Raw genomic sequence first — 13,319 nt, 5'->3', positions numbered from 1 at the left:
GGATTGCCGAACGTCTACTGAGCCCGAGAGGGTCCCTACACACCCTTATATATCCTTGCGACTCTACGCCTGCGCCTATTTTCCACCACGTGAACCTCCACGACCACCAGCCACGTTCTATTTTCATATGCTCCCCTCCGTTATCCAATCGACATATATCTATACATATCTATGTATCTATGTGCGGAGTTACATGACGATACGTTATTTGCATATGTGATCCACGTATGCAGCACATTCGCGGGATTATCTCAAAACAGATATTAAGCAGTTCTATCTTTGTTTTTACTTATGCTCCGTGCCCGACGTCCGACATACTCACGTTGGAAGTTGACTATTGCAATTATAATATTGTTTCGTATTTACAGATTGGTTGCATGTAAGCTGAGTCACGTTGTCTATTAATATCGTGGCAGTTTAATTTTATTCGCGTATGTAAATAGGGGAAGAAAATAGATTCGGACGCAAACTTTCGTTTCCCGTATTTGTATATCGCCTTGAGCTCGGAGGTAACGATAAAAATGGTTTTATCAAAAGTTATGATTTTTCAGCTTCAAATCGATTCGCTGTTTGCCTTCATAACTCGGGCTTGTTATTTTTTTCGAGTATCTTTTTTAAAATCTTTTGAAAAGATGAATAAAGAACGTCGAGGAATACTGTTTAAGGGAAGAGTACATTTTTTAGTCGGAAAATTCGATTAATTTGTATTCTCTGGAGCTCTCACTGGGTAGAAATGACAGCTCAGACCTGTTACTTCTCCGAAGACTGCATGGAACAATTTTGGACCCTGACAGATCGAGGGAACTTTGAGACGTGAATTTTTTTCATTTTTATATAACTCGTTGACTTAACCTCTTCGTGGACACTAGAGCTTCAATTTTTTTGTAAAGCATTGATACTCAACGATTCTGACACTCTCCTGGATATAGCAAAAGATCATCGTCCGCGTTATTTCTGTTCGATATGTTTAAGAAATTATATGAAAACGTACTTTGCTCAGCGTTTCAGCGAGAACGAGCATGAGGCGGGCGATGGGCAACTTTTAATAAGAATTCAAGCTCAGGTACGAGCTTCCCCAATTCAGAGAATTTACCATTCCATGAATTTCAAGCTAACCGAAAATGATATCGTACTAATCCTGTTTCCAATGAATTTGCATAATCAGGAAGAAATCTAGTAAATTATTCGTTCAACATTCGTCATGTTTCTGAAAGACCATCGGGGGCAAATACCTCGTTTACAAAGTATCTTAATATTACTTTAAATTAGGGATAACGAACTAAAATTCTAGAGTAGCGTTCTTGAGTGAATATCCAAATCTGTCACCGATTCATTTCGATAAAATTCGCGGTCACTGAAAATACATTTTCCCAAACAGAGACAAAAACAGTCAATGTTTTCCCAACCCCACTGTCTAAAAAGAATGTTTTGAACGGGGACGAGATTTAGGATATTTTGTCCTCCGGATATTTTGTGGAGGATATTTTATCGACGGGTCAGATGTCGCGCACCTGAAATTTCAATTTTCATGGATGAACCGTCTTCTAATTATAATTTAGACCCTTCCCATTTGTCTCTCTCCATCTCTGTCGTTCTCCTTGATCGATATGTTTTTGACATTTTCCTTGGTTAATCGTTGTCTCTCCAATGAAAGCGCGCAGTGAGCCCCGTGAATCGTAGACTGGCGTAATGCAACGTGACTACGCTTCCATTTCTCTCCCGTCGTCTCCTTCCAAAAGTTACCTATAGTTTAGGCAGGCACGTTGCATTTCAAATTCTGGTAATTTACATGTGCCGGATATCCTCGAACGGCTACTAATAGAAATTACGTTGGTCCAAATCCTGTTGTACTTTTTATTCGTTTATTTTAATAAAAATATAAACTTTAATAAAAATAAGATTTTCGAACCCTCAATGGATTAAGGGACTCTGGATTCAACAACAGCGGTTATTTTTTCTCACCAACTGGATCCAAACACAATACGAGGTAACTCGATTCGTCGCACTACCAAATTGGCTTTCTTTGTATTTTTGTGAGGTTTCATTTTATATTTGCGATCGGAAACTGTTTCGTAATAAAAACCACGACGACACAGAAACCCGAGTGCCGGACAAAAGGCGAACCTCCGACGAATATTCGAATGTTACACGTGTCTGAATTGGTGCAAGGTCTTCCAGGAGTGGAGGGGCGGCGATATAGAACCCCATCGATGAGAATAGTTCGCGTTTTCAGGCGAACATCTCGAGATACGCGCAGACGAGCGATTCCACTATGTGCTATATAATTTCTTTGTCACGTGCGCCCTCCTTCACTCGTTCCCTCCGTTCTCATGTCTTTTCATGACCATTCTTTCTTTGACGCAATACAGATCGAAATTCGATGACGGAGAACGCGGTGGCATTTTTCTTCCACCTTCTAATTGGGCATATGATTCCTATCCGGGTACGTTCGAAGATACAGATTTTTTTCAAGACGTCGTCTATATACGTTCACAGATGTACAGGGTGCCTGAGATTTACTTGATTGTCACACGAATTTCAATTCAGACTCGAATTTTAAGTGGCAAGTCCGACAATGCCTTCTCTATTCGATACGTATTCGTCCCCTCAAGCATTTTGATTCCAACAGTTTTCGGAGCGAATGAGAGGACATTTATAAAAAATGCCTGGCTCAGTTCTAGGAAGCCACTCTAGCCCCAGAGCTGCGTTCAAGATAAACTATAATTAAAGGCATGTATTAAGTGAACGAGAAAAAATACATACGAAATGCCTGGCTGTAGCTTCGTTCTGGGAAGCCAATTTATCCCACGAGCTACTTTCAAGATAAAACAATTAAATAAGCCTTTATTCGTTTCGAGTGTCTTTGCTTGACATTCGACAGCTTCGCCGGACGATCAAAGGGCAAGAAAATACTTCGAATTCAATGATAACTCACGCATCTAAGGAAAAAATTGATCGTCGATCCGAGACACACGGTACATTACGAGAAGACGCTCTTTTATCACGTGCGTATCTATACATATACTATTAAGCGGGTGGCCCTTGCTGCCACCCGTTTACTCAAGCACCTGATTCTATTCTTCTCGTCTTGGCAACCACGGATAAAGCGTGCCGTCCCCACAACAGGACGATACTCATCGAGCCACGCAAGAGCTCTCCCCATTGTCACCTGGCAAGGCGCGTGCACATCCAACGAAAATCTTCTCTTCACGTGGACCAAGGATAAGATCAAATCTTCGTATGTTGAACCCTCTGTACGAGCGCGTGTACTACGAAGGATAGATTATCGTCAGGATTTAATCAATATTAAAATATCATAATTCTCGTTTGTAAGTACCATTGAGGGAATAAATATTTTTTTGTCGAAGAACATGAACGACTGTAATGATCATGATGCTGATCGATCAAGAAAAATAGTACACGATTTTAATAAAGGCCGAGGGGAAGCCTCGCTCACAAATCCAACTTTTGGGCCTAGTCTACAAAAAAAATGACATTTTTTCGCCTTCGGAAAGCCGGCTCCCGCCTTAAATGTTTCTGCTGCATACGCAGCTTGTTGGATTTCTACGAGCCTTCTCGCGACTCCGCCACGACTTTTCTTCTTACTCGATCGTCCCTGTTTCTGTTCCTGCGTGTCGTCGATAGCCACTGCTTTCTAATGCACTATTATTGTATTCATGTTTCTTTTAATATTAAGCATCGAGTCGCTGCCGCATCTCTTGATGAGGTTTGCCCAATGAGAATAAATAATCAACAGCATTAAAAACTGGAGGAATTGCCTCTCGCTGAACGCACAACTCGATGCATGGCTAAGCGATCACCTATTAAGGAGTTTCGGTACAGGCGATACAATGTTGCCATGCTAAACCATGCTAAAAACATAAAAAATTTCAAAAAGTTTAGAATTTTATAAAATTTGGTGAACATATTCTTTAGTGCCAAATTTGACAATACAAATTTTTTAAGATTTTTCTTCTACACAGTTATCGAGTAATTGATCACTAAAGTTTACGTGTATAAGCATAGCGTTTCCATATATATAGGTATACATTCCGGGCATAAGAAATCTGCTTTAATGCGTAATTACTCGATAACTAAGTAGAAGAAAATTTTGAAAAAATTTGTGTCTTCGCACTTGATGTTGACGAACATTATCACCAAATTTGATCAATTTCTTAATATTTTGACTTTTGTACCGAAACTCCTTAAACTTTTGAACTCTCCGGAGGCTGCGCGTTCAACATCTAAGTTCGCCAAAAAGTCATCCACGTTTCATTTTTGATAAGTATTTTTCCACACTTTTTTCAAATTTCACTATACAATCTAGTTCTGTCGGAGGCGTTTCAAAATAAATTAGCGAACGGCTCCAAAATAAATTAATTATATATTTTCATACATTCAAAGTTATACAATGTTTTAAAGTAGTTTTTGTTTATCGCGGAAAAAATGTCAATCATTGATTTTCAGCAGGTTAGCGGAGCCTTCGAAATATCTGGAAAACTGCCACCCAGTCGAGGATTAACCCGTTGAACGGTCATCCATCCAAATATTGGCTTTGCCCAAGGCTACTGAACGCCGGAGTTCGCCAAAGCTAAATACCAACCACAAACCTACTACATCGCCGCCGTAGCACCACTGAAAATTATTATCATAACAATGATGTTTATACGGAAATGTTTACAGACATAAGACACAGAGAGCGGAAAACAAACATTTCAAGGCGTACATTCGCGTGGAAATTTTCATAAGCACATGTCACAATCGCGTTTAAATATTCATCAAATCTCCAACAATATTAATTAATTATCAAAACCGAAGTGTTTGCTCCATGTCCCAATGTATTTTGACAATCTTCTTCTCATTTCGTTGTTAAATTTCTTTTACACTTTTCATCTTTCAGCTGTATTCGATCGCTAATTTTGTACGCGAAAAATAAATTCGATGAGAGTGAAGTAAAGAGAGCGAGAGGGGAAGCTTTGTGGTATGGTCTACGATGAAATTTTCAGGGTGCAAAGACCTGCTGCTTGAACTCGACCTCAACACATAACTCGCTCTCTCTCTCTCTGCTCTCTGACGTACACGAGGCGAAACCGACCAGAAGTTTATTATTATATATACACATTATTATATCTATTTCGATACGGGGTAGGTCCAGCGTCCACAGAGCTCGTAAGATTATCGACGTTTAAAGAGGCTAAAGAAAATTTTGACGTGGTGAGACGAATCGATTTTTTTCTGCCACCTACGTCAACATGGCTAGTGAAATTGGTGTTCCTATTGACATAAATTTACGATCGAATGATTAATTACTACTTTAGCAATTTTCATCATAACACTGGATTGGAATTGATATTTCTATAGAGTTTTTCTCGTACGATGTTTTTCTCATCGAGTCCAAAGTTCGACAGGGCTATTAAAAATATCTTACAATTTTTACATGGAAAATTTAACCGATTGGAGGATTCGGTAATAACTCTTGACGTCACGAAATATTTAAATATTATAACGACGAAGAACGAAACGCTTTTGCGAATAATTGGGGATTTTTTTTGGACACGAACGTGACCAAGTAGAAGCCAAATATTTTGAACCTTGTCATAGAATCGATCGTTCACCTTATCGTCGAAAGTCATTCATCATATTTTATATTTTCATGGAAATATTTCGAAATGCTATTCAAAACGACATTATAATTTTGAGTCCCATGCCATCGTCTTATACCTGAACTTTGCTCACTTCTCAATTGGTTATTGAGGCTTCAATTTCAGACTCCCTGATCGTATTCGATGCATTAACTCAACTTTATGTAATGAGCTCCGTTCTTCTATCAAAAACTCTGAAATAAGACGCTGTTACCGGGTCAAACTTTTAGTACGTTTCCGAGTATTCTTTATAAATATTGCTGAAATAAAATACTCGTCTAGAGTTCTACAAATGTATTGACAATGAGAGTCGATATAAAAGCTGAATTTCTAAAAAGTCCTAAAAATCATGCTCACAGTATAAAATTCCGAAAACATTCAATTCTTGCTGTTTATTGCAACAACGATTTATTCAAACGCTTTCATCCAAGTAATTTTTTAATTGTTGCCTCGATATCTTAATGCCCAGGATAACTGTACGAAGCACATTTGAGATAATCGCCTTCACAGCTGTCGTGTCACGCGGACCGGTGACTAACCGCTTTCCCAGAACGAGAATCGTTCTCCATCGAATTTCCGGAACCACAGATCAATCGCGCGCGCATCCCTGGGGGTTGTTTTCGATTCTTCATCAAAGTGGAATCCGAGCTATCGGAGATTGGAGTAGAGCCACTTGAAAAAATATTCAATTATTCATCGCTGTGTTTCTGGGAATCGAACCTGTGACCTGTCGCATATATACGGACCAGCGAGCAATCATTTGTAGGGGAGGGACAGCTATCTCGATTCGATTTCATTGGAATTTCATTTGAAAAATTGGGAGAGCTCGTGTTTAATTGAATAGCGAGATTCATGGGGATACTTCGATTGGGAGATCGATCGTATTCTAACCCTTGAAGTACACATTCGGGAGATAAAACTCTGGTTAATAAAAGTAAAAAAATCTGTATAATTGCTCATCAGATTTTGGCTGAGAATCCGCAACTACGTTTTCATCTGAAAATACACTCGGGTCGATAGCGAAAGGTTGAACGACCGTCTGGTCGTAAAAGTTGGAGAGCAATATTTGAGTGAGGAGGCACGAAAACAAGGAGCTAAACAATCAGAAGTTAGTGTCCTCAGAGGCCTCGGATGAGCAATCAGTTTTTTTAAACACGTTGGTGTGATTATTATTGTTGTTATTATTTCTATTCATAGTAACTCGTCGGAGGAATTTCGCAGCCGAGCTCGGATGAAAAGTCCCCCGAGCCGTGTGATTTCCCATCTTTTGCATCCTAAAAACTTTTTCCCATTTCGCAACACGCAGTAAAAATTATATATTTATTTACATTAGAAGTTCTTTCACGATGTGTGATTGGCTAAGGTTAGTTATCTCAGCGACCAAGCTTCATAAATACCATTTCGTCCTGTTATTTATCTCCACTTTTTTCCTTCCGGCTGCCGCCCTTTGAATACAACCTGATCAACAAAATTCATGTGCGTAATCGCATACTACGACCCTCACTTTCGTTGCTACCCAAGTTTTGCGAGCTCATCACTTTCCGTTCGTTTCCATGCGATGCTTCCTCGAACTCTGTGTACGACGTATAATGCCAGATAATCAAGTTCAACTCTGCTTCTTGGAAAAAAACGTTTTCTCGACGTACCACGTACGTAGATGAGCAAAAGACTACCGCAGATAGTACGAAAGTGGAAGTTTTGGTCTGTCGATTTTTTTTCTCCGCCCGTCGCGGTTTCTTCTCAAGTGCAATTTCGTACATTCGTTGTTTAGTTCCAATTTCGTATCTTATTATTCCGTCTCACATTGTAACAATAATCTTGCAGTGTATTCAATAATACGTTTCAATATCAATTTGCCAATGAAGTGATCTGTCATTATTTCTGATCATACTGATTGCTATTAATTCTACATTTTTTCATTCAATACGCCTTCGCATGCCCTGCTTGTGATCTCATCTCTGTTGGGATTCGGTTTCAAGACCGGAGTCGACGACGAGAGGTCTTGGTCCGAGTTCTCGGAAAAAGATATTGTCTCCAGATAATTCCCCTGTCGTGCAGATAATTTTCTTATCCCAGAGTAAACAAAAATATCACGCGATATTAACTTAATTTTCAAATTTTCATGAATTTTATTTATTTCGAAAACGAATAGGGTTTGAGCATTTTTCGATGCTCGATATTTTTCAATAATCGCGATCTCCTTTGGCGGCTCCTTAGTATAAATAGTGGAAAAACTTTTCAATTTTTTAATGGTATTTTCATGAGAATTCTGCTTGCAGGAGTTGCGGTGTACCAGCTTGAGCGACAGTGTGCTCAAAGCTTGATAGTGCTCAAAGCTTACTCTATGAGGCGTTGTTCATTTTGGCTTCCTCATAGAGGAAGCTTTAAGCATTGCTCTAAAAGCTTGAGAAAGCAATTTGTTACTTTTGATTTTTCTTTAAAGAAAATTTTAACATCGACTTTGAACGTTTCCAAATTAATTTCAAAAAATTAAAGCGGATTTTTTGAAAAACGAATATTTTCGTAAAATTCCAAAAATCATAAAATTTAAACCGCTCAACCGATATTTCCCAAATTCAATACCAAACTTCCTACAATGATGATCTATTTATAAAAAAAAATGGCAATAAATCTTAAAATTTCCGGAAGTTAGAGCGTCGACAGTCTTTTTTTTTAACTTCAAAGCGTCGTAGCATTCGTATTTTTTTTCAAATTCTGATAAAATTAGCAGCGAATGAAGAGCGTGTTCAGATTAACATCTATGCAAAACGGTAGCCCTGTATCTCAAATCGTTTTCCAGTTACAAGCGTTTGAATTTTGCAGTGTCATAACATACATACACACACACATATCCGGACATTTTTTCTAGATATGATTTTTTGATGTTTTTGGACATTTTGAGCACATTGACATTGAAAACTGGAAAAAAAAATTTGCATCGTCACATAGCTCCCTCTACGAGGAAAAGCAAAAAACGAACGAATAGGTTTATTCGTTCGTTCGTCCCTCGGATTGAAGTACTTCCCGATGGCAGGTCGACGACACATTAATATATTCATTTGTAATACGATTCGAGGTGTCTCAAGATTTACCGTGCTTTGTTGACTTTCCTTTGTATGTCCCAAGAGATATATTTATATTTCATTTCATACACATTTATAGATTTCTACACGTACATATACGAATCTCAGAGGAGGTCGACTGAGGACCGAGTCTACGAGGCACAACATGATCTTGCGACAGAGCAAAGGAGCAGGGCGAAAATGAATAAGAAAAATATTTTTCTTGGGTCAAAGAACGACGGTGAGATGAGACATTTCGTTGGTTAGCGAATGGTCGTCGACCTTCCAGTTATTCTCTTTTCCCTCGGCGTCTGTCTCTCGGTCTCTTCTTTTTTCTTCGCTTTTCCTCTTCCTCTTCCTCATCCTTATGTCAGCGACAGCCCTCGGGGCATTCTTATTCACGATCTTTCAACGACTGAGGGTTCAGCAGCCCGAAATCTGTACTTCCGTGTCAAAGAACTCTGTAATTTGAGAGCCATTTATTCCCCTGAGCTTTCGGGGCCGAAATTATCGATGGTCTATACATTTCGAGAGTCGAATACATGCATTTGGTGCTATATCCAATTTCGTTAGTTTTCATGCTCATTCTGGGAGCGAAATCAGCTCATGAATCGTTTCGAATTGCTACTAAGTGAGAGGAAATGTGTACTGCTACAAGAATTGGACAAGATAAGTTTACGAATCAATAAATATATTGGTGTTATTAAACCTGTAAAAGTAGTAAAATGAAAGCAAGTTAGTATCCAGTGTTAGAAAGTGATGACCAGTCAAACCTGTCTAAGTAAAAAGGTACACAGAAAAACAGAATTTGCTGATTCAACAAAAGTTTTCCCTCGGTCAACAAATCATGGTCAACAATACAGAGAATTCGTGAAGCCAAACAAAAATTTGATTAGCCAAAACACACGATTAATTTTTTTAATTAATTAATGTTTGTTGCCCCGACGAAAAAATCGTTGAATCAACAAAAGTTTTGTTGAACCGACACATAATATGTTTACCATAATTTGTTGCTGAAACAAAAAAATGAGTTACATTCCCAAATTTTCTATCACGTTAAGTCTTTTCGATAACCGAAATCTAGTCTGGGCGCGCATAATTATCATTTTTTCTACCGAAGCGTAACGGTATTCACGAAGGTTGTTTCTCTAATGTGGTAATTTCTAGAGTTAGCAATGAAAAAAAAAAAAAACAAAAAAAAAAAATCATTATACCGTTAATGCAGACAGATTTATTTGCAATTTCGCCTACGAGAGTTCGTCGATCTCTCAAAGGGTGTGTGCCGAAGTTTCACCGGAGCGGGAGATAGCATCGTATCACGAATGCGTTGAGGGCGAAGAACTTTTTTCTCTCATTCCTTCTATTTAATTAAAAAAAAAAAGTTCGAAAAGTAATTTGCAAGCTTGCGGTGAGACGTTGAGCGTCAATACGATCAGGGTCCCTGACCTCTGCTATGATCCACAAAGTTATTTCCATTCGTTAGTTTCAAATTTTATCTAACTTCTTATCATTCTCAGATATTCCGTTCAGTGATCGAAATTAAGATGTTTTTCATCATCATCCGTTTATCATTTCATCATTGGAATCATTGCTACCAAACGAATAAATGAAGTACTTGCAGTTTCAGGTATACGGTCGTGTTTCTAGCTACTAATCATCACGTTCTCACGAGCAAGGAGATTTTTCTGAGGATTCACAGGTTTCATATTGAAAAAAAAAAAAAAAAAAAAAAAAAAAAAAAAAAAAAAAAAATCAGCAAATTTGAAATCTTCGTTAAATCCTTTGCCGTGTTCAATCGATTTCGCTGTTCTCCCATTTTTTAAAGAATACATATTGACCAGGTTGCCGTGCTGTTTTATCGAAAAAATATGCGAGGGTGGAATTTTTTACACGTCATCTTCTCTCGTTGTGTAGTAACGGAATTCTCGGTCAATATAGAAGTTCGTTGACGCTTTTCCCCCTCAGACTTTTGACACTGCGAACGCAAGATTCGTATTATGTTTTTCGTCTCGTAACACAGCGAACGTTAGCATCTCGATTTTTTCTTCGATTCATAAAATTTTTCGTAGCAAGTGCAGAGATAATTATACATTTTTGACGCTATCTTTTAAGACGAACATCTATAATTCGGGTCGGATAAATTACTTGTAACAGTTTTATTTTGTGGTCGGGAAAATGACGATATAAATTCTAAGATCGAACAAAATTTTTCATTCATTTAAAATAAATATTTTCAATGAAATATTTTGCTCGAATTATATGCGTTGAAATTTTCACATAGAACTCGGGTTCCAATTTCTCGTTACAATCATTTCCATACAAACTCGGTTACCGCGTGCAGAGTATAAGTTAAAAAAAAATGGATTGTATATAACAATGGAAATGTGATTGGATTGAAAAAATATGAATTAATTCATTGACAGAACTCCGTAGTTACATTAACCAAAAGATCGATTATTACGTGTTCAAGTTTAACTAAATTTCATCAGTTTTCACACATTTTCGTCGAGCGCATTCGGTGAGTCGAATTCACCAATTATTTTTTTCAGTGTGATAACAACAATTATGATGAGGAATGTAATAAGACGGATGATGTAATCGAACAATGAATTCCTTCAAGCTTTGTAGTCCAAAAGAACTACAAATATTGAACCTTTTTTACGATGCTCTGAACACCGTTCGCGGTCTGTGTTAAAAGTGAACGAAGTTCTGAGACCAATTAGGCGTCAGATACGCCAAAACGGGAAAATTTTCGTGCGGATTGAGATGAAAAACGACGGACGAGGGTTCAATGTTGATGGAATTGAAAATGGAAATTGAAAAGGTTTATGCAGCGCCAGGGAATCTTGTTATTTGTTTTTTGAACGGGTCAAACGAATCGGTCAGAGCAGTTGTCATCGCAGGAATGCCAAAGGAATAAAAATGTCGACACTCCACCGAAACTCGACGCAAAGCCCAAGCGGAATCCCTAAACTTTGGTAATGTTAATAACTCGAACTTCAAAAGAACGAAATTTAAGTCTGAACAGTAGGCACGTGTCGCTAACAAAAAAAATGAATTTCATCCCGTTCTCTCTCTTCTTCTCGCTCTATCGTCTGCTCTAATCGTTGCCGCGTTAATGCCTCGTATCTTTCATTCGTCACGTTCCTCGATGAATATCAATGAGCGAAGTCTGTTCACAAAAACCCCCTGAATTTTTCCCTACTCGGGTTTTGGGCAAAGCTCCAAGAATGGAAAAACGCGAATGGTGAGCTCCGTTCAAACTGAAAACGACAAAAGGTTTTATCGCAACACATCGATCGACGTTACTCCGACTCTGAGTTCGGCTTTAAGTTTATATTCAACAATAAACTTTCATGGACACCGCTCATTTTCTTCGTTTCCGTAACTTTCTGAATTGCTGCAGGAGCCACTAAAAATTGGAAAATTGACATTTATCGAGAAAAAAAGCTCGTACGCTCGCGTTCACTCAATGAATATAAAATAAATAAAAAACATAAGTGCAATTTAATCTTCGAGCACTTTCGTCCGTGATTGTACAGCGGGCTGATCGATCACGATTTATCAATCCATGAACGAGAAAGGTCAGGCAGTTTATTTTAGAGCGATGCCATACGGTGTCTCTAGAGAAACGAACTGACACGTGTCCCCTTTTTACGCAGGTCTAATTTTCCTGCCTGCTTTTTCTCATTGTGTCCTTGTAAAACTGTTTTTTATACGGGGCAGTGACCGAGTGAACGGAATGAAGAGCCTATCAAGCTTGGCACACGTGTAGTTTATGGAGTCCTGAATGAAGCGCAGATTGGAGGTCAGAAGTAAGCGCGAGAAGGGGGGAAAATAATCTGAAAATAATAATGAAAAATCGTTGAAAAAAGCACGACGATTTCACAATGCAATCGTTAGTGCATCGTTTATTCTAATGACTGTTAGTAACAAAATGAATAATAACACGTCATAATCAGTGTTCAAACATTTGGCATAATTAAAACATGACAGAAACGTCTAAAAACATAAGTTTTTCTCAATAACATCAATATTTTATCACCCGCCCTTCACATTTTATTGCAAGTCACCGGTGTCAGTTGCGTAGATCGGAAAGCTTAGTTTCCGGTTTTAAAAAGCGCGCGGTTGCAACGTTGCCGCATCTTGAAAGTAATATTATGAAAGAACCTCCCAATAATCACGATTTTTCGAGAAAAAAATCATTAATTACTAACTTCATAAGTATTGAATGGATTTTACGAGGCTGTAAGCATATTCTTCAGATTTTTTCTACTTACGGAAGTTTCTGCAAGAGCTGTTCGTCAATGGCTTCAAATTTCAGGCGCATAAAGATGGGAAAACCACTGGAACCGGTAAGAGACCGTGTCAATTTGGAAAATCCGTTTCAATTTTTTTCTCACGAACAAAGTATCCTCGAGCCTCGAAATTTTGACACGACATTTTTTTATTATTCATTACTGTATTCAAATTTTTTAATCGTAGTCTCTTTGTTAATTCATCAATCACCAGATGAACTTTCTTAAAATATTTACGAAAATTCCGACTCGCACCCAGCTTCACAACGCATAAACAATTTCAAATTTCCATTAACCTTGCCCCACGATCTGGAGAA

The 13,319-nt window shown here is 38.2% G+C and overlaps 1 long non-coding RNA gene across 1 annotated transcript; it reads right to left on the bottom strand.

The window, feature by feature from the left end:
- Positions 1-8,753: 8,753 nt before the first annotated feature.
- Positions 8,754-13,102, bottom strand: LOC122414808 (uncharacterized). Its single transcript, XR_006261819.1, has 2 exons — positions 12,985-13,102; positions 8,754-9,165 (listed from the first exon to the last, which is right to left on the bottom strand). It is a non-coding gene; the product is annotated as an uncharacterized lncRNA (long non-coding RNA).
- Positions 13,103-13,319: the final 217 nt, after the last annotated feature.

This window comes from Venturia canescens, chromosome 8, assembly GCF_019457755.1.
Source record: "Venturia canescens isolate UGA chromosome 8, ASM1945775v1, whole genome shotgun sequence".
Taxonomy (NCBI): Eukaryota; Metazoa; Arthropoda; class Insecta; order Hymenoptera; family Ichneumonidae; genus Venturia; species Venturia canescens.
Note: the sequence above shows the minus strand (reverse complement) of the source record. Positions and strands in the feature narration are given on the sequence as shown.